Here is a 21,369-nt window from a genome sequence, read left to right as displayed (position 1 = left end):
ATGACATTGTGGTAAGTCTTTCAACCAGGCCAGGCACGTCCAACTCCCAAGAGACTGCGATCTACTCCCAGTATAAACAAACTGTCAGTGATCTTGCCACTTTTTGGGTGGAGAACCGAGCTGTTGAGCTTTTTTTTAAGGGGAAATGCCAGAAAAAATCACTCACCAATAAAACCGCCACTAACAAACACACGAAGAGCAAAATCTGATGTCAAATGGCCACCCACTTGACCACCTGTCGATCTCGGTCCACCAGTTGGACATTGTGGGAGTCATAAAGCCACGGTAAAGGCTTGTAATATTGCAGGGTGCCCCCTGACCTCGGCTGACCAGCACTCTGAGCTTTACAATGTATTGGAATGTATTAACCTTATATGGTTTGTGGGTGGGTAAAAGTCTTGACCGGATGAGGTAACGTGAGACACTGGCAAACGGCCATGCGGCTGGAGATAGACAAAGGATAATAAAAGAGGTGCAGGAGGAGAGGGAAGTTGGAAAAGGAGCTGCTCCTACCATCATGAAAATATTGCTGGCTCTCTGTGTCATAATTTTATGCTAAACTTCGCCATTTGTACGGCTGGCTCCGACAAGTGGTGCCCCGTGTGAGGCTCGATAAAAGAATACGTCTGAGGACTAAGAGGATTTTAAAAGAAAACCGTGTGAGGCAACTTAAAGAAAACAGTCTGAGGCAGACTGAGGCTTTTAAAAGGAAACCGTGTGAGGTTTATCGATCCTAGCAAAGGATATCATCGGCTCACTATGCCCGGAAAGGGTTTCAAGCGCTAATCATCTTAAAAAGATCCCGGTGAGTTCCGATCCCTTATTTATATTGATTTTAGAAAAATGGGCAGCTCTTTGTCTGCTCCCCAACAGAAGTTTTTAAAAGACTTAAAATTTCTCCTCTCCTCCAACGAATTGGAAGTTCCTGAGGGTGATTTAATACAGCTCATTCTGGCTATCAAAGAGCATTCCCCCTGGTTTCCTGCAGATGGGACTTGGGAATTAAAACTTTGGGACAAGATCGGGGAACATTTTCATGGGCACCCCAGCATAAGTGTTCGGATTCTAAATGCATGGTGCAAGGTTCGTTACGCCATGGACTCTTTATCACCAAAAAATATATCCATGGCTGCATTGCCAACACAACCTTCAGCTTCTTTAATTCAGCCTGCTGTGTTAGAGACTGTTCCAATACTTGCTTTGCCAGCAGCAGCTCCAGACCCCAAACCTCCAGACTACAGTTCCTCACCTGAGGACCCAATCCTGCAAAAATACCATGGTCTGGCTGGCAATGATCCTGCTCTTTCAGTGGCAGAACCAGCTACTCCTTTTCAACGTGCAGTCCTTGCCTCTTCCTTAATTCAGGATACTATGGCATTCCCTGTTATTGTGCTCCCTGCTGGTGCCCCAGCAGGCACCCAAGCCCAACACCAACCTTTTGACTTTAAGATTCTGAGAGAGCTGCAACAGTCAGTAAAGGCCAATGGACTCCAAGCCCCATATACGCAGGCGCTTTTAGAAGCCACATTAGCCCAGCTCTTGGTTCCAGAGGACATAAAGCTTTTGGCCCATACAGTGTTACCCCCATCAGCTGGTGTTTTGTTTGCCCACGAATGGGAAACTGCCTGCCGTGCTTATGCTCCAGCCTTGTTACAACAAGTCAGAGGAAATAATCCAAATGTTACCCTCGCAGACGTCTTAGATGCCATGTTGGGGCGTGGTCCCTTCGCTCAAGCTTCAGTGCAAGCCACACTGCTGCAAATCTTATTGAGGGACACTGCTCTTGCTGCTAAACAAGCAATGAGAAAAATCCCAGAACCCACCAGTATTCAATCAAGGTGGGGTTCAATCAGGCAAGAGGCAAGAGAATCATATTCTTCCTTTATGGACAGGCTGCTTACAGCAATGAGTCGCCAAATTGAAAATCCTGAAGCCAAACAAATAATTATCAAACAATTGGCCTTTGAAAATGCCAATGAGGATTGTAAACTTGCATTGCGACCGATAATACACAATCCTGCCACAGACACAGCAGCCATGCTTCGCATTTGTCAGTCTGTCGGAACAGCCAGCCACAAGGCTTATCTGCTGGCAGCAGCGCTAAATGAAAACCAGCCTGTAGCCACCGATACAACTTGTTTCCAGTGTGGCAAACCAGGATCACTGATACCCCAGGGGGGGTAGAACAGTGGCCTCTACCAAAAGAAAAATCCGCAGCAGCGGCACCAGCTATCTCTGAACAGCTTATTTCTGAACAATTGACTTTCGGCCACATTGAACCATCTTCATCCCACTGGCTCCAGCAGACAGGGAACGGTTTGCTTTTGCATTGCCAGAATATAACAATTCGCAGCCCACCCAGCGATATCAGTGGGTTGTCCTGCCTCAAGGCATGCGGAACTCCCCTACACTTTGTCAACATTTTGTGGGTGAAGCATTGAAACCTTTCCGCATGCGCCACCTAGAGGTGCTGCACACGAGCTGCATCTGGCAGTGGTTGCCTTCCTAACCATTTGCCTTGCCATCCTTTGCTGCACCTTTATACAAGGAAGAGAAGCAGACGACCAGTCCAGTTGAAACCACCATATTTCACCTCATCGGCTGGCAAGCAGCTGTCGTCAGCTTCCTACTCTGGCTGGCAGTATCCACGGCTCAGCCACTTTTGAACTAGAAGAACAGCGTTGTTGAATAAGACTTTTAGGGGAGAAAATTATCATAAGATATGGAGGGATGATATTTTTGTACAAGATATGATTATGTTTGCCAGTTTATTGCATGCTTCTAAATGTTGGGTGTGTATGCCAGTCATTCCGGCATAATGCTTCATGGTGTGCCTGTCAGTGGATCTTTTCAATTTACTAATATTATATCCCCTAAGCCTCCAGTACAATTGACCCTCCATGAGCCTCCCCCCATTTATTTTCAAATTAAGGAGGGGAAAGAATCATGGGGCATATATCCAAACTGTCAATATACATTGAATTTCACTTTTAATAGCTCTTGTTCTCTTACAGGAATATACAGTGACAAATCTCAGTGCTATAGGAGTGACACCAGTGCATGGCTAATAAACTAAAAGGAAGCCTACCATGCAGCTTGGAATCAGAATTCTTATATTCTTGGCTTCCGGATTTTAGTGATCATTATAGTAGTTATTGATTTTAGTGATCGTTATAGTAGTTATTTGTGTTATTTTGTGTTGCTGTATCCAATGTATTCTTTCTATAATCTCTATATGTACTGCATGGTTCTCCAGTCCGCGGCCCGCTTCCGGTGTCAAAGAGTCGCTTATCGCGTATTGACTCTGATATAAAGTAAAGAAAGAGGGAATGTGGGAGTCATAAAGCCACGGTAAAGGCTTGTAATATTGCAGGGTGCCCCCTGACCTCGGCTGACCAGCACTCTGAGCTTTACAATGTATTGGAATGTATTAACCTTATATGGTTTGTGGGTGGGTAAAAGCCTTGACCGGATGAGGTAACGTGAGACACTGGCAAACGGCCATGCGGCTGGAGATAGACAAAGGATAATAAAAGAGGTGCAGGAGGAGAGGGAAGTTGGAAAAGGAGCTGCTCCTACCATCATGAAAATATTGCTGGCTCTCTGTGTCATAATTTTATGCTAAACTTTGCCATTTGTACGGCTGGCTCCGACAGGACATGTCTGAACTAGAAAATATACTGGTGAACAAAAGGAGGAGACTGACAGCTTGGGGGGGGGGGGCAGTTCAGCTAAACTGATACTTTGCAGATACTATCATCTCTCCTGCTTTGTTTGCTCTCTCACTCCTCCCTCCCTCACATCCTGATAATGATGATGATAACCCCTCACACAAACCAGCAAACTCTTTCAGCTTAACTGATATGTTTCTTGCTACTTTCCTTGGCAAGAAGGCAGGCACCCTTTGTTGTCCCTCCCCTTGCTGAAAAATAAGGACATAAGTCCTAGGCTGTAACCAATAATCCCTTGCAAGCACACAAACCAACACAGGCCTAACTTCCTGTTCTCTCTCCAAAAACTCAGAGCTCAGCTAATTATGCAGAACCTGCTGACAATCCAGGAGCAACCCCCCATGGCTAGGCAATCAAAGATCCAGCACAAAGCAAACAAAGAACTAAACAAAGAACTGGAAAACACTTCTATTTTTTTTCCCTTGCACCCACCCCCACTGGTGGAAAAAAAGGGAGGATGTATTTTTATTTTCTGGTGGTGTTTACATTGTTGGTTCCCACTAAATAGCTTTCCTCCATATTAAAAAGGAAGGTTTTTTTATTTATTTAAATGAGACTATTTCTTTGCTTGCTTGCTTGCTCTCCCTCCCTCCCTTTGATAAAAAGGGAGAGTCTGCTGGGATGGTGTGGTTTTTTTTTTGGGGGGGGAGGAGGGCTTCTGTGTCAGGGGGAAATAGAGGGGAGAAGATTTAACTGGCTGCCTTCTGCTGAAATGGGAGGTTGGGTACTGCGTGAGAATGATGAGGAGGGTGTTTATCGGTAAGCAGTGCAAGCAAATGTGTGTCTACTCACAAGCAAGCCACACTGAATTCAATGGGGCTTACTCCCAGGAAAGTCAAAGTACATTTAGTTGAACTCAGTGGGGCTTATGCATGCACAGATTCCACTTAGACCTCTGAGTGGGGAAGCAGATGCAACTTGACTAGTAAATCACTTGATCTATTCTTAAATTAGTTGAAAATATATTAAATATATTATATGGAAATTTATTTAATATTTTAATTAAATCTACTACTTCCTTACATTTTAAAGCCCTCCACCACCACGGGAAGGCGCAGCAAAGACTGCCGTCACCCCTGGGAAGCACAGTGCACCCTCCACCACTGTGGCGAGGCCCTCCCCCACCGTGGGAATGCCTGGCAAGACCCTTCACTGCCAGGGATAGGTGAGGTGAGGCCCTCCACCACTGCAGGAAGGCATGGTGGGACCTTCTGTCACCACGGGGAGGCACGGTGGGGCCTTCTTCCTCCACAGAGATTCCCGGTGATGCCATCCACTGTCTCAGATTGGTGCACAAGGCCCTCTGCCACCACAAGGATGCTCCGTGAGGCCCTCTTCTGCCATGGAGATGCCTGGCAAGACACTCTGCTGCTGTAAGGAAGTGTGATGGGGCACTCACCTGCCGCGGATATATATTGTGATATATCAAGATATTGTGATGTTTAGCTGGTGATATATTGTGATCTTGAAAAGCAGATATCGCCCAGCCCTACTGCAGACAGGGAGCCACCCCTGAAAAGTTCCCATTCTCCTGCTTGTAAAAGTAAAATAATTATAATAATTTTAATTATCCCTGAGCAGAGTGCCCAGTTCAAACAAACAGGAGCGCCTGAGCACCTCTGCTGCTTTAGTCTTTAAGAGAGGCGAGACACAGGATGTGATGGGAACCCAGAGAATTATCTAGTACAATCTCCTGCAATGCAGGAACCACAGCAAAATAATCCCTGAGTTCACAGCGAAAGTGCATCACCTTCTGAGGGAGACTGCTCCACTGTCAATTGGCTCTTACCCCTACAAAATTCTTCTGAAAGTTTAGTTTGAATCACCTTTCTTGCCATTTAAATAAATTGAAACACAGACTCATAGAATTGTTAGCGTTCCATACTGCGCTCTGTAGATTTTCTTCATGAGCGGATTTTCTCTTTTTTCTGTGCATGCAGAAGAAGCACCAATACTAAGTTCATAGTTATGTCTTGTGTGTCTTTGAATCGTAGAATTGTAGAGTTGAAAGGGAGCATGAAGCCCAACCCCCTGCAATGCAAAAAATCACAGCTAAAGAACCTCTAACAGGTGGCTGTCCAACGTCTGTTTAAAAACCTCCAAGGAAGGAGAGTTCACCACCTTCCGAGGGAGAACGTTCCACTCGAAAGACGGCGACCGTAGAGAGGCGTCCAGGCAAGGCAGCAGTAGCAGCGCGCCATCTCCTTGGCCGAGGGCTGCCCGGAGCTGTCCTTTCAGCACCACTGCGGGTACCTCCGTAAGCAGAGCTCATGCACCAGTCGCCGCCCCGGCTCAATTCCGCAAGGTATTCTCAGAAGAAGGGGAGTAACGGGGACAGTGGCAGACCTTGTGACCTCAAATTTTAGCGGCGCAAATTCGGCAGCTATCCCCACCTCCAATTCTACATAATATTTGTACAATTGACCGGTGCACCAAACCGGTCGCGTTCCCCTAAATCCGCCTCTGGCGGAGTGTGGGGAGAGTGAGCTAACGAGCAATGAGCAAGCTGCGCCCCACCCTGCGCCAGGCTCCCGCGCCGCTGCGCGGCCGGCCGGGAAAGAAGCCAGCGAAGGCGGAGTGGTCGATTGGGAGCGAGTTGGCCGGCCAGTCCCCGCATAGGCTTAGCGGAGATAGGGAGGTGGTGGAGGAGGAGAGCCGAGCGGTGACAGACGAAGATGAAGAAGAGGACTGCTGCCAGGTGGCTGGCTAGGGGATGCCGACGCTCCGGTGCCGGCCATGGTGAAGGGTTTCCCGGCGGTGGCAACACAGCATCATGCACTGCTCGGTGGGAGCCCATAGCAGCAGCAGCCCAGCGGCAGCAGCAGCAGGGAGAGGCTGGGGGCACCATCGGGGCGGGGATCGGCGGTGGACAGGGGGCGCCGCTGCCACGCGTCTCCTTGTGTCCAAAGATGCTTCTGCCGCCGCCGCCGCCCGTCGTCGCCGAGCCACCATGCTGCGGAGGAGGAGGAGGAGGCCGGTGACATTGCCGGGAGGGGGCGCGAAGAGGAGTCAGGAGGAGGAGAAGGAGCCCCTCCCTCGCCCCCCCTTCCAAAAATATGACCAGCGGCACCGCCTTCCAGAGCCGTCGCCCCCGTGCCTCCTCCAGCCCGCCCGACAAGCCTTGCGCCGACTCTGAGCGGGCCCAGAAATGGCGCCTGTTGCTGGCCTTGTTCCTTTTCTTCACCGTCCTTGTTTCTGACAGCCTCTGGCTCTGCGCCGTCGCCGCTGGGGCCCAGCTCGGAGCCCAATATAGGAGCGTCTCCTGGCCAGAAGTCGCGGTGATGGGCAGCGACGATGGTCAGGCCCCGACGGCTCGGCCCTGTCTGGACTTGAGTTCGGCCTGCAGCCCACGGCACCTCCTGCAAGGACCGCCCGGGGTTGCCTTCCCGGCAGCGCGTGTGGAGGCCTCACCGTCGCAGCTGGCCTTTCTGGAGCGGCACTTCCGGGTCCTGCGGCTCCAGTTCTGTGAGGCCTACACCGTCTGGGACCTGCTGCTGGGCATGGACGACCCGGAGAGCCTGGACTGCAGTCTCCGGAGCCTGCTGGCTGACGTGGCGGCGGGCGGAGCGCGGCGCGGGGAGGCCTGCAGCGGCTGCCTCGAGGCCTACCAGAGGCTGGACCAACACGCTCAGGAAAAATACTATGAGTTCGAAGAGCTGCTGGAGAAGTACCTGCAGGCTAAGGACTACTCTGTGTGCTCCTGCCTAAGGGACTGTAAGGTATGGTTATTATCACTATCACTATTACTACTATTAATTGCCATTATATCCCACCTTTCTTCCAAGGAGCTCAATGTGGTGTACATACTTCTCATTTAATTCTTACAACAGTCCTCTTAGGTAGGCTAGGCTGCGAGGGTGTATGACTGACCATCCAAGGTTACAAGCAGTGAGCTTCATGGCCAAGTGGGGATTCAAATCCAGGTCTCCTTAGTCTGCCACTCTTAACCATTACACTACACAAGTGACTTGTTTTCTCTTGTGTTTGCTTGCTCACACCTGCACACCTTGCTCATTTAGAGTACCACGTGGTACTCATTTGGAGTAAACTGCTCTGTAACATAGCTGAAATCTAGGTATAGAATCATAGAACTGTAAAGTTGCAAGTGTCACCTAGTCCAGTCCTCTGCAATGCAGGTGGAAGCACAACAGGAAAATTGGTTTTATAAAAGGAGGGAAAGCAGAGGACAGCCTCATATCTCCCCACCCTGAACAGTCAATGAATTTTTGGGCAGGGTGGGTGGGGAGTTGCCATGGAACCTATGATGGAGAAAGGCTACTAGCCACGATGGCTATGCTCTGCCTCCACAGTTGGATGAAGTGATGTTTCTGCATACTAGTTGCTGGAAACTAGCTCTCAAAGTTCACTTGTCCTCTGGAGCACATTGTTACACTATGGAACTTACTCCCACAGGAGGCAATGATGGCCACCAACTTGGATGGCTTTAAAAGCGGATTAGACAAATTCATGGAAGAGAGGGCTATGGACCATTGGCCTGATTCTGCAACCTGTTGGATGAGGTGTGTGACTCATAATCAGAAGAGCCCTGCTGGATCACTCCTCTTTTAAATTTCCTATTATAGGTTTCAAAATTCTGTTACTTACAAAAAATGATGCCTGTTGCGCTCGTATCATGTAGCTTGGTGGAAATTTGTCTACTTCATGAGGTCTAGGAACCTGCTAAATTTCAAACCAACCTGATAAAAACTGAGATAAGTACAGCAAGTTGGAAAGTGCTCCCCTTTGTCTTTGTTGGAAGATTCAAACAGTGTTAGAAACTCAGATATTTATTTATTTATTTCCAATTTTTAAAAATTCATTTTATAACACAAATAAACAAAACAAACAGAAAAACAAACAATACAAACAATACAGATTCTTGTCTTATCCTTATTTTTTCTAAACATCATAATTTCTAACCATTTTTTTTATCACACTTGCTTTAACCATAAAAATCTTCACATTTTATCACTTGCAAATAATACTATTTCAAAATACACTATCTTCTACTTCTAACCCTACAGCCTAAATCCACTTCCAAAGCTATGCTAAGATTTAAATATTAACATGTTTTTTCAAATATTCCTTAAACTTTTTCCAATCTTCTTCCACTGTCTCCTCTCTCTGGTCTCGGAGTCTCCCAGTCAGTTTGGCAAGTTCCATATAGTCCATCATCTTCATCTGCCATTCTTCTATAGTTGGTAAGTCTTGTTTCTTCCAATTCTTCGCTAGCAATATTCTCGCAGCTGTTGTGGCATACAGAAAAAAAGTAACATCCTTTTTTGGGATTTCACCCCCCACTATACCAAGTAAAAAGTTTTCTGGTTTTTTAATAAATGTGTTTTTCAACACTTTCTTCAGTTCATTATAAATCCTTTCCCAGAAGTCTTTTACCTTGGGGCGCGTCCACCACATGTGGTAAAAGGTTCCTTCTTTTTCTTTACATTTCCAGCATTTATTATGATGAGTATGATACAGTTTTGCTAACTTCACTGGTGTTAAATACCATCTATACATCATTTTCATCAAATTTTCTCTTAATACATTACAAGCTGTAAATTTAATTCCTCTTTTCCACAATTTCTCCCAATCCACCATCATGATACTGTGCCCCACATCCCTGGCCCATTCAGTCATTACAGATTTCACTTGTTCATCTTTCGTATGCCATTCCAGCAATAAATTGTACATCTTAGATAGGTTTTTTGTTTTTATATCTAATAATTCCATTTCCAGTTTGGATTTCTCTGCTTGAAAACCAATTTACTTATCCATTTTAAAGACTTCACTTATCTGGATGTACTGGAACCAATCATCTAATTTATCTTTTCAATCTTTCATAGGATTTTAATCTAAATTGGTCCCCTACTTCCATCAGAATATCATTATACTTCAACCATGTATCTTTCATATTCAACCTTTTATGGGTCTTAGCTTTCAATGGTGATATCCACCTGGGTGTTTTCCTTTTTAGCAAATCCTTATATTTTATCCAAACATTGTACAAAGATTTTCTAATTATATGATTTTTAAATCATTTGTGAGCTTTTATCTTCTCATACCATAAATATGCATGCCAACCAAATACATTATCAAAACCTGCCAAGTCCAAAACGTCTGTATCTTCCAGTAAAAACCATTCTTTCAGCCAGCAAAAGGCTGCAGCTTCAAAATAAATCCTTAAACCTGGCAGGGAGAAACCCCCTCTCTCTTTCACATCTGTTAATAATTTAAACTTGATTGCCAGATAAATTTAGATAATACCTTTTGCCATTCCTTAAAACAATTCAACTTATAAATGATAGGAAGTACTTAGAACAAAAATAACAACTTAGGCAATACATTCATCTTTATCGCAGAAATTTGGCCCAACAAAGATAATTTCAACCTTGTCCATATATCCAAATCTCTTTTGATATCTTTCCATAACTTTTCGTAGTTGTCTTTGTACAAATTCAGTTTTTTTGCAGTCATACTTACACCCAGATATTTCACCTCTTTCACAAACTTCAGCCCTGTGGTTTCCTCTAAATTAAGTTTTTCATGTATTGTTAAATTTTTTTCTAAAACTTTGGTTTTATTCTTATTCAATTTGAAACCTGCAACTTGTCCGAACTCTTGAATCATCTTCAGCACTTTAATTGCACTGATCTCGGGGTCCTGTAAAGTCAATACCAAATCATCAGCAAAGGCTTTTAACTTACATTGTTTAGTTCCAACTACTATACCTTTAACTTCCTCATCTTTCCTTATCATATTCAGCAGCACCTCTAGGGCAGAAATAAAAAGCAGTGTGGAGAGTGGGCACCCTTGCCTGGTTCCCTTCTCAGAAACTCAGATATTTAAGCTACTCGCCAAATGACTCCTTAATCCTGAGTTATTGGTACAACAACGGAATGTCTAGTCTCTATTTTTATTTTATTTTTTGCAAGATTTGTTGTTGTTTAGTTGTTGAGTCGTGTCCGACTCTTCGTGACCCCATGGACCAGAGCACGCCAGGCACTCCTGTCTCCCGCAGTTTGGTCAAACTCATGTTTGTAGCTTCAAGAACACTGTCCAACCATCTCGTCCTCTGTCGTCCCCTTCTCCTTGTGCCCTCCATCTTTCCCAACATCAGGGTCTTTTCCAGGGAGTCTTCTGTTCTCATGAGGTGGCCAAAGTATTGGAGCCTCAGCCTCACGATCTGTCCTTCCAGTGAGCACTCAGGGCTGATTTCCTTCAGAATGGATAGGTTTGATCTTCTTGCAGTCCATGGGACTCTCCTCCAGCACCATAATTCAAAAGCATCAATTTTTCAGCGATCAACCTTCTTTATGGTCCAGCTCTCACTTCCATACATCACTACTGGGAAAACCATGGCTTTAACTATACGGACCTTTGTTGGCAAGGTGATTTCTCTGCTTTTTAAGATGCTGTCTAGGTTTGTCATCGCTTTTCTCCCAAGAAGCAGATGTTTTTTAATTTGTGACTGCTGTCACCATCTGCAGTGATCACGGAGCCCAAGAAAGTAAAATCTCTCACTGCCTCCATTTCTTCCCCTTCTATTTGTCAGGAGGTGATGGGACCAGTGGCCATGATCTTCGTTTTTTTTATGTTGAGCTTCAGACCATATTTTGCGCTCTCCTCTTTCACCCTCATTAAAAGGTTCTTTAATTCCTCCTCACTTTCTGCCATCAGGGTTGTGTCATCTGCATATCTGAGGTTGTTGATATTTCTTCCGGCAATCTTAATTCCGGCTTGGGATTCATCCAGCCCAGCCTTTCGCGTGATGAATTCTGCATATAAGTTAAATAAGCAGGGAGACAATATGCAGCCTTGTCATACTCCTTTCCCAATTTTGAACCAATCTGTTGTTCCATATCCACTTCTAACTGTAGCTTCTTGTCCCAAATAGAGATTTCTCAGGAGACAGATGAGGTGATCAGGCACTCCCATTTCTTTAAGAACTTACCATAGTTTGCGGTGGTAAACAGAGTCAAAGGCTTTTGCATAGTCAATGAAGCAGAAGTAGATGTCTTTCTGAAACTCTCTAGCTTTCTCCACAATCCAGCGCATGTTTGCAATTTGATCTCTGGTTCCTCTGCCCCTTCGAAATCCAGCTTGCACTTCCGGGAGTTCTCAGTCCACATACTGCTTAAGCCTTCCTTGTAGAATTTTAAGCATAACCTTGCTAGCAAGTGAAATGGGTGCAATTGTGCGGTAGTTGGAGCATTCTTTGGCGCTGCCCTTCTTTGGGATTGGGATGTAGACTGATCTTCTCCAATCCTCTGGCCACTGCTGAGTTTTCCAAATTTGCTGGCATATTGAGTGTAGCACCTTAACAGCATCATCTTTTAAAATTTTAAATAGTTCAGCTGGAATATCATCACTTCCACTGGCCTTGTTATTAGCAGTGCTTTCTAAGGCCCATTTGACTTCACTCTCCAGGATGTCTGGCTCAAGGTCAGCAACTACACTACCTGGAGTGTATGAGACATCTGTATGTTTCTGGTATAGTTCTTCTGTGTATTCTTGCCACCTCTTCTTGATGTCTTCTGCTTCTGTTAGGTCCTTACCACTTTTGTTCTTTATTATGGTAATCTTTGTACGAAATGTTCCTTTCATATCTCCAATTTTCTTGAACAGATCTCTGGTTTTCCCAATTCTATTGTTTTCCTCTATTTCTTTGCATTGCTCGTTTAAGAAGGCTCTCCTGTCTCTCCTTGCTATTTTTTGGAAATCTGCATTCAGTTTCCTGTATCTTTCACTATCTCCCTCGCATTTTGCTTGCCTTCTCTCCTCCGCTATTGTAAGGCCTCGTTGGACAGCCACTTTGCTTTCTTGCATTTCCTTTTCATTGGGATGGTTTTTGTTGCTGCCTTCTGTATAATGTTACGAGCCTCCATCCATAGTTCTTCAGGCACTCTGTCCACCAAATCTAAATCCTTAAACCTGTTCCTCACTTCCACTGTGTATTCATAAGGGATTTGATTTAGATTGTATCTTACCGGCCCAGTAGTTTTTCCTACTTTCTTCAGTTTAAGCTTGAATTTTGCTATAAGAAGCTGATGATCTGAGCCACAGTCAGCTCCGTGTCTTCTTTTTGCTGACTGTATAGAGCTTCTCCATCTTTGGCTGCAGATAATATAATCAATCTGATTTCGAAGCTGCCCATCTGGTGATGTCCATGTGTAGAGTCGTCTTTTGTGTTGTTGGGAAAGCGTGTTTGTGATGACCAGCTTGTTCTCTTGGCAGAACTCTATTAGCCTTTGCCCTGCTTCATTTTGAACACAAAGGCCAAACTTACCAGTTGTTCCTTTTATCTCTTGATTCCCTACTTTAGCATTCCAATCCCCTATAATGAGAAGAACATCCTTCTTTGGTGTCATTTCTAGAAGGTGTTGTAAGTCTTCATAGAATTGGTCAATTTCAGTTTCTTCAGCACCAGTAGTTGGTGCATAAACGTGGATTACTGTGATGTTAAAAGGTCTGCCTTGGATTCATATCAAGATCATTCTATCATTTTTGAGATTGCATCCCAGTACAGCTTTCGCCATTCTTTTGTTGACTATGAGGGCCACTCCATTTCTTTTATGGGATTCTTGCCCACAGTAGTAGATATGATGGTCATCTGAACTGAATTCGCCCATTCCCATCCATTTTAGTTCACTGATGCCCAGGATGTCAATATTTATTCTTGCCATCTCATTTTTGACCACATCCAACTTACCAAGGTTCATGGTTCTTACATTCCAGGTTCCTATGCAATATTTTTCTTTACAGCATTGGACTTTCCTTTCACTTCCAGGCATACCCGCAACTGAGCGACCTTTCGGCTTTGGCCCAGCCGCTTCATCAGCTCTGAATCTACTTGTACTTGTCCTCCGCTCTTCCTCAGTAGCATGTTGGACACCTTCCGACCTGAGGGGCTCATCTTCCAACGTCCATAAGTTTTATATGCCTGTTGTCTTTGTCCGTGGAGTTTTCTTGGGAGGGATACTGGAATGGCTTGCCGGTTCCTGCTCCAGGTGGATCACGTTTGGTCAAAACTCTCCACTATGACCTGTCCATCTTGGGTGGCCCTGCACGGCATAGCTCATAGCTTCTCTGAGTTATTCAAGCCCCTTCGCCACGGCAAGGCAGTGATCCATGAAGGGGTTTGCAAGATTACAAAGCCAAAAGAAGTGTATATTGTTACAATTTACAATTCAGTCACACATTTTACCAATTACAGTAACCTTTTTTAAAAAATGAACTAATACACAATTCACATCAGTGACACATTTTTAATATCACATTTTAAATAGCAATTGTTAATTGGACACCCAAAACATAAATGGGGCTCAGCCTTAGCAATAGCGGCCATCATAAGCATTGTTATAGACTAGGGGGACCCCCTAAACCTTAGAAATTAATAAATGCTAGAATTTTGATTATTTGGGATGTGAAGGGAGAAATATAAGCTGCAGAGGAATTCCTGTGCTAGCTTATGCAAAAAGACCTGACTAAGCTAGGGCCATGAATGAACAATAAAGGGTCATTGAGGGACATTAGCAATGTAAAAGAACTATCCTTCCTCCTTGCCCTGAGGTGTGAACAGAGAATGGGTTTGGAAGGTTGCCGGGTAACTGGGTGTGAGGTGACAGGAAAACAGAGGTTTGCCTTTCTCTTTCTTTTTTTTTATGGCTGTTTTGCTGAATTAGGAAGCCTCTCATGACCGCTTTACTCGCGTATCCAAACTAGTTTCTTTATGTAAGTTCCAGTCAAAATATTCCTTTACTGTCTCTTTCGCTTTCTCTACTATTTTTGGGTTCTCAAACAATGTATCATTCATCCTGCATCTAAAAGAGGATTGATCTTTACCTTTTAATTCCAAATAGATTGGAATCTATTTGGAAAACAGAGGTTTGAGCAAGGGTTGCTGGGAGGAGGAAGGTCTGGGATCCATCTTTGGACAGGCTGACTACAGAGCTGGCTTGGAGAGATGCTTTTGACTCTAGGGCTGCACTGCTGTGGGGAACAAGCCCTTCTTGAAATGACCATGCTGTAAAATCTCGCTACTCTTCCGAACATATGATCATCATCATTTCTTCATACTGCCACATCATTTCTTATTTAGAGTCCAGTTGACATCCTTCACTTGCTGTTAAACCATTCTTCCAGCTGGCCTCTTTTTCCATCTTACAAACAGCACCTCTGTTACATCTTATAAATAAGTAATCCATTTCATGTTTGTAGTCCTTCATATACATTGTTGTTCTGGACCTGGTGTGCTGGGAGAGTTCATTACTATCTTCCATTGTTCAGTTTTTTGAAGTGTTTATTTGGATGGTACAAGGTCACATTCCATTCCTCCCGCTGTTTACCAACTAGCGTACGAGCTGCGGCCATAAACAACTCACAGAATGCATATCCAAACTCCACCATTAAAATTCTGCTTTGGAGTTCTTCCTCAGCACACAGGTAAAAACAATATATTTTCTCAAATTCAGCCTGTTTGCCAGATCTGTTCGGCAGCAGTTAATTCTTTTTTCATTGCACCAACAGCACTCCTAGTCCAGTCCAGGAATAATTTTAAATAAAGTCCATTCAGCCTCGGTCAAGGAGGGAGGGCATAGTAAAACTTTGTTAAATTCCTTGTTGAGCATAAATCAAAACCCTCCTCCCTCTTCTGAAGTAACAAACAGAATAACATAGCAGCGGCCACACACGTCTCTTACATTTTGCAGGGGAGGACAAGAAGAAAGGAGACCATTTGAAAACCATATGAAAGCACAAAGCACCATGTCCTCCCCCTTCCTTTCCCGGCTGTTGTAAGGATTTTCTCTTTTTTTATATAATATTTTTTATTGGTTTTTACATATATTTCCATACATATCATAGTATACGAAAGTAAATAAAACATTTGGCTCCCCAAGCCTGTGACTCCCCCCCTTCCCGATTGATAGCTTTCAAACCTATTCTCTGGATACTGCATTTTCCTATATTTCTTATTACTATTAAATCATAATCTTGTGTAAATACTAAATTAACTATAATGAATAGTAACTGATAGTTTTAACCTTACAAAACTTCTTGTAACCCTACTAGCGATGTTAATTGTTTACAATTGTCTTTCAAGTATGACAAAAAATTGTTCCAGTCTTTCAGAAAAGTCTGATCCTGCTGGTTCTGGATTTTTCCCGTCAGTTTTCCCAATTCGGCATAGTCCAATAATTTCATCTGCCACTCTTCTTTCGTTGGTAAATCTTCTTGTTTCCATCTTTGGACTAGTAACTTTCTCGCTGCAGTTGTTGGCTATAGAAACAAAGTTTTATCCTGTTTATGTATTTCTCTACCTACTATACCTAGCAGGAAGGCTTCTGTTTTTTTGTAAACGTATATTTCAACATTTTAAAAAATTCATTATATATCATTTCCCTGAAGACCTTCACTTCCTTACAAACTCACCACATACTGTATGGTAAGTGGTACCTTCTTTTTCTTTACATTTCCAAAATCTATTATTTGTTCAATACATTTTTGCTAATTTCACTGGTGTTAAATACCATCTATAAATCATTTTCATTATACAGTGATACCTCAGGTTAAGTACTTAATTCTTTCTGGAGGTCCGTACTTAACCTGAAATTGTTCTTAACCTGAAGCACCACTTTTGCTAATGGGGCCTCCTGCTGCTGCTGTGCCGGCGGAGTACGATTTCTGTTCTCATCCTGAAGCAAAGTTCTTAACCTGAAGCACTATTTCTGGGTTAGCGGAGTCTGTTACCTGAAGCGTATGTAACCTGAAGCGTATGTAACCTGAGGTACCACTGTATTTTCTTTAAGCGAACTGCATGTGGTAAAGTTTATTCCATCTTTCCACAATCTTACCCAATCTTCTAACTGTATATTATAACCAATTTCCTTTGCCCAATGTATCATTATAGATTTTACTTCTTCAATTTTCGTATGCCATTCCAAAAATAACTTATACATTTTTGACAATATTTTAACCTTGTTGCTTAATAGATTTATTTCAAACCTGGATCTTATAAATTCAAATCCATTTTTCTTTTTATCTTATTTAAATACTTCATTTATTTGACGGTAATGTAACCAGTCATTTACCAACTCTTTTATTTCCTTTCTTTTTTTGACAATAATTTTTATTAGTTTTCAATTACAATAATCCAATGGTAGCCTCATTAACAATGTCAAATTATAATAAAATTACTAATCCCAATCATTCAAATGCCAAATTATATAATTTAGGCGGCCTCCTGTATGCTAGAATTGATGCTTTGATGTGTTACTTTGTTTCTGCGTTTCAAAATTTTATTCATCTCAAGTACATTCCAGTCAAAATAGTTATCCCTTATACAACTGCAATATTAATGACAACCATTTATCTTGACACATTAAATGATTTATAAACCCAAAGGTGAAGCATTCCTTATTCTTTCTGTGTGTGACAATTATTCTGTCTGTGGTGTTCCTTCCTGTCCTTGTAAAATGTTATGTCTGTCTATTCCCAGCCGTTGCTGCTCTCCATCATGACTTGGGTGGAGCTAATATCCCATTATTGTTTCAGAAGTTCTTCATTGCTCCGTTCCATTCATTGTTTTACAACTTCAACAGCAGTTGCAAAAATCACACTGTTCCAATAGATATCCTGTTTTCACCATTGTTTTTTCTCAGCTTGGGAAGGAGAGTGATTAAACACACTTCAAATAGCTCAGTAATAAACCTTCCTTGGCAAGCATGCAGATTTCTTTCATCCCCCCTGTTCAGCCGATATATTTCCAATTAAGTTAAATTCCAAGTCATTTTAGCATTATTCAATTCAGTCCACTAATGATAGAGAATAGAGAAGAGTCAGCTCTAAGTTTCCCTCTTGCAAAATAGAGCTTTCCTCCCTCTTTCCTCCCCCCACAATTTTTACACACACAGTTCCATTTGGTGTTATTTTCCATAGCTACTATCCAGCTTCACCTATACATATATACATAATTTAAACTAACATTTCAAGGAGAGTTACCAAATTATAACTCTAGAGAAATATATATATATATCAAAAAGCTGGAGGCTCCCCCCCCCCCCATATTTAACACCGAATGAAGTCTTTCAAGTTCAAACCTTAACAGCCTTGCAGTTGATTAAGTTCCACAGTTTATGATCTCATCTCTTCTAGCGCATGCCTGTAAATTAGTCCAAATTAAACTCTAATTAACAGGAGAACCTCTGCTTCTTAATGGTGGTGTAGGAGGGTTATCAGCAGGCAAAGTGCTTTTGCATTCAGTGCCTCCCAGCCTCCCGCATTCCATGCCAGAGTGAGAGCCAGGTACCTACAGTAGATGAACTGCTTCAGCCTATCCCCCCCCCCCCCCCGTCCTTGGGGGAAACTTGTAAGGATAATTACCCTCAATCATCCTTGTTTATCCTTCACTAACGATCTCCTGCTGTCATGGGAGCTGCATCCATTAAGGCAGACTAGAACTGGAAGCCTGTTGTAAGGATTCTCAAGCTTCAAAGAAAACATTCAGATACCCTCAAAGAGACAAGCCCAGTCCTTTCGGCAGCTGATTGATTGCAGCCCATTTATTGCAGTCCATTAGCATATGTCGGTCCAGGAGCACCTCTTGATTAATGCCAATTGTCCAAATTATGGAGGAACTAACCACAAATCATGCTGGAGACAGAGACTAGTCCATGGCAAGGACACGCTCCCAGGTCGCACCCACTCTGTCTTTCAAGTTGGCAGACACGGACTTGAGTGGCACAGTGGAATGCAGTGAGCTCCTCACAACCCACTGGGGAACATTGCCAGGATTTTTGCCTCATAAATCCTAGCTTTCCCCTGCCTGAACCTTGGGCAGTGAGGAACAACCATCATTGACTCGTGACATAGCCAGAAACCCACCTTGCATAAATTATTGAGGGGGCACAACATAATGTACATGACCTCACGCTGCATCAGGCAGCTCAGTTTGGAGCGAGGGGAAGGGAGACGCAGGCAGGTCTCCACCACAAAATGGCTGTCCGTGGTGCTGGCAACTCCACCTGCTGCAAACCACACACCTCACACAAAGCACACATGCAAAGCCAGTTCGTTGCCCCACGTACTGCGGCACTGGAGCCCCTTTCTGCTTCTCGGTGGGCAGGGCAGGCAGCAGAAGCTATTATTCTGGAGGCTTGTTCTCCCTCCAGCTCTTCACAAATACAATTGCAGCTGCAGCTGCAGCTCCTCCTCTCCTTTCCCCTCTCCTTTTTTTTTTTTTTTTCAGTTTGTCCTGTCCTGTTTGTGGCTGGAGCAATCAAGCAGCTGCCACTTCCTGCCCTTGGGTCATATCTTTACAGTCAGAGAAAAGGAGCAAATTGGTTAGTTTACTCTCTCCCCCTTTAAGGAAAGGTCCCCCCTTTAAAAAATTCACTTCACTTTACCCTAACCCTGTACTGGTCCTTAGTATCTGCATTTCTGTAAAAAAGCCAAACCTGGCTAGGCGAGGTAAAAAAAAAGGAGAAATGCTGGTGAAGTTTACTGTTTTAGGATTAATTCAGTGGCAGTAAAATAGCAAAACTGAGGTGACCATGCTAATACCATTTCCCTAAGAATGGGCCTTCCCGCCTTTGCCTTCTCAAAACCAGACAGGCTCCCAAAGCCACCCCTCCTTTGGAAAGCAGTGCCAGGGCTCCCTTAGCATCCAGGAGCTGTAGCATCGGCTTGCTTCCTCAAAACCAGGCAGGCTTTGGGAAGGTGGCAAAGGTGTTTGCACAGAAGGGGCCCAGAGCAAGGCTTGGATGGCTTAAGGTGGTTCTGGGGATTGTGCAACAACCCATATGTATCTCTTTCCTTATCTAGGCATGCTAACTCATGAAAGAGAGAGGGGGTAGCGCAGGAGGTGGTTATCTTTCTTTGTACAGATCAGCACTTTATTTAAGTATTAACTGTAGATTACAATTTTTTTAAAGCTAATGAGTTTGGCAGAACTGCCATACTATTTACATTTTCTTTTTATTTATTTAGTTGTACTGTATTTATATTGTAAATAACAACCCCTATTTGCATAAAATAGAAAATATACATTTAAATTATCATTAAGAAGCCAGAAGGTAAAATCAAATAGAACTAAAAGTATCAAAATATTAATAATCAGCTGTTAAAACATGCATATTTAAGAAACACATATTAAATACATTGAGGCCTGCATAGCAGGGGGTTGGACTAGATGACCCTTAGGGTCTCTTCCAACCAAAATGCAAAACTGCACATGCTCCATGTATTTGAAGAGAGAGGAGAGCTTTATGGCAGAGTTCTGCCTTGCATGCAGAAGGTCCCAGGTAGGTTTGATTCATGGCACCATATTGGTCTCCTTTTTGTGCTATTTTAAAGTTTGTGACAAACACTGGAGCATTGCAACTTCCTATGCTCCCGTGTTCACATCCATTAAACATCTATACTGGAACCACCATCTCATTCACAAAATTGATGTTCTATATCTTGCTTGAACTCCAAAGAGCTCAGGGTGGCCTCTGTAGTTTCCCCCTGTCCTGTTATCCTTCCAACAACCCTGTGAAGTAGGTTCGTCTGAGAGTGAGTGAGTGAGTGGCCCAAGATCTCTTTGGAAGCTCTATGGTTGAGTGAGGATTTGGTTTCTGGTTTCCCTGATTGCTGCAGAACTGCAGTTCTTTGTGCATTTCAGGGGGCTGAACTAGATGACCGCTAGAGCCCCTTCCAACTGTACAGTTCTATGATTCTACATTTTCTGGGTCTCTAAAAGGCTGGCCATTGTAGGGGATGTTACAATGTGGAAAGAGGGGTGTTCTTTTTTTAAAGCAAAAATCTTGAAAGGAGGTATGCAGAGCCACCCAACCAAGACATCAGAGGGATGAAAGATATTAAGATGTGTAGTCTTCTCACTCTATTGAATAATAGAAGATAGTCATGTTTCTTTTGAAATGTATTGTACATATCATTGATGAGAAAACATTGCAGGGAATTGTTTTGATCATGTGAAAACATACAGCAGTTTCTCCACCTGTGTTTGTTTATTACAGATAGCTATCATGGTGGTTGTGTAATGGTTAGATAGTGTGTTGGACTAGGACCTGGGAAAGCAGGGTTCAAATCCCCACTTAGACATGAAGCTCACTGGGTGACCTTGGGGCCAGTCACCATCTCTTAGCCTAACCTACCTCACAGGGTTGTTGTGAGGATGAAATGGGGAGGAGGACATGGGTGTAGCCGGGGAGGGGGGGAGCCGGGAAGCAGCTGCCCCAAAATCAATAAAAATCAATAAAAATACTTAACTAACTGAGGTTTTGCCCTCCCCCCCACAACATACCGTATTTTTCGCTCCATAGGACGCACTTTTTCCCTCCTAAAAAGTAAGGGAAAATGTCTGTGCATCTTATGGAGCGAATGTGTGGTCCCTGGAGCCAAATTGCTGTTGCCCTGCGCTCCTGGGGTGCTCTTTAGGGGTGGGGGGAGGAGCCATGGTGCTCTACTGGCAGTCTCTGCTTTCCCCTGAAGCCCCGACAAGGTTTGCAAGCAGCGGGAAGGCTGTGCACCTTTGCCCCGCGCTGGGTGGGGGTGGGGAGCAGCAAATTGCTGTCTCTCAGTGCCTCCTAATTCAACTGCAAAGGCTTGATTGCCTAACTGGACTCTGATCTCCATTTGA

General features: G+C 43.7%; 1 pseudogene across 1 annotated transcript in view; it reads left to right on the top strand.

The window, feature by feature from the left end:
• The first annotated feature begins 6,738 nt into the window (after positions 1 to 6,738).
• LOC308467633 (NALCN channel auxiliary factor 2 pseudogene) overlaps positions 6,739 to 21,369 on the top strand; it is a 42,354-nt pseudogene continuing 27,723 nt past the window's right edge. Inside the window, exon 1 of the transcript XR_013991566.1 lies at positions 6,739 to 7,450. The product of XR_013991566.1 is annotated as an NALCN channel auxiliary factor 2 pseudogene (transcript). The remainder of the gene's footprint in view (positions 7,451 to 21,369) is intronic.

The sequence above is a fragment of the Podarcis pityusensis genome (assembly GCF_964106645.2).
Source record: "Podarcis pityusensis genome assembly, chromosome: W".
In the NCBI taxonomy this organism is placed as follows: domain Eukaryota; kingdom Metazoa; phylum Chordata; class Lepidosauria; order Squamata; family Lacertidae; genus Podarcis; species Podarcis pityusensis.
Note: the sequence above shows the minus strand (reverse complement) of the source record. Positions and strands in the feature narration are given on the sequence as shown.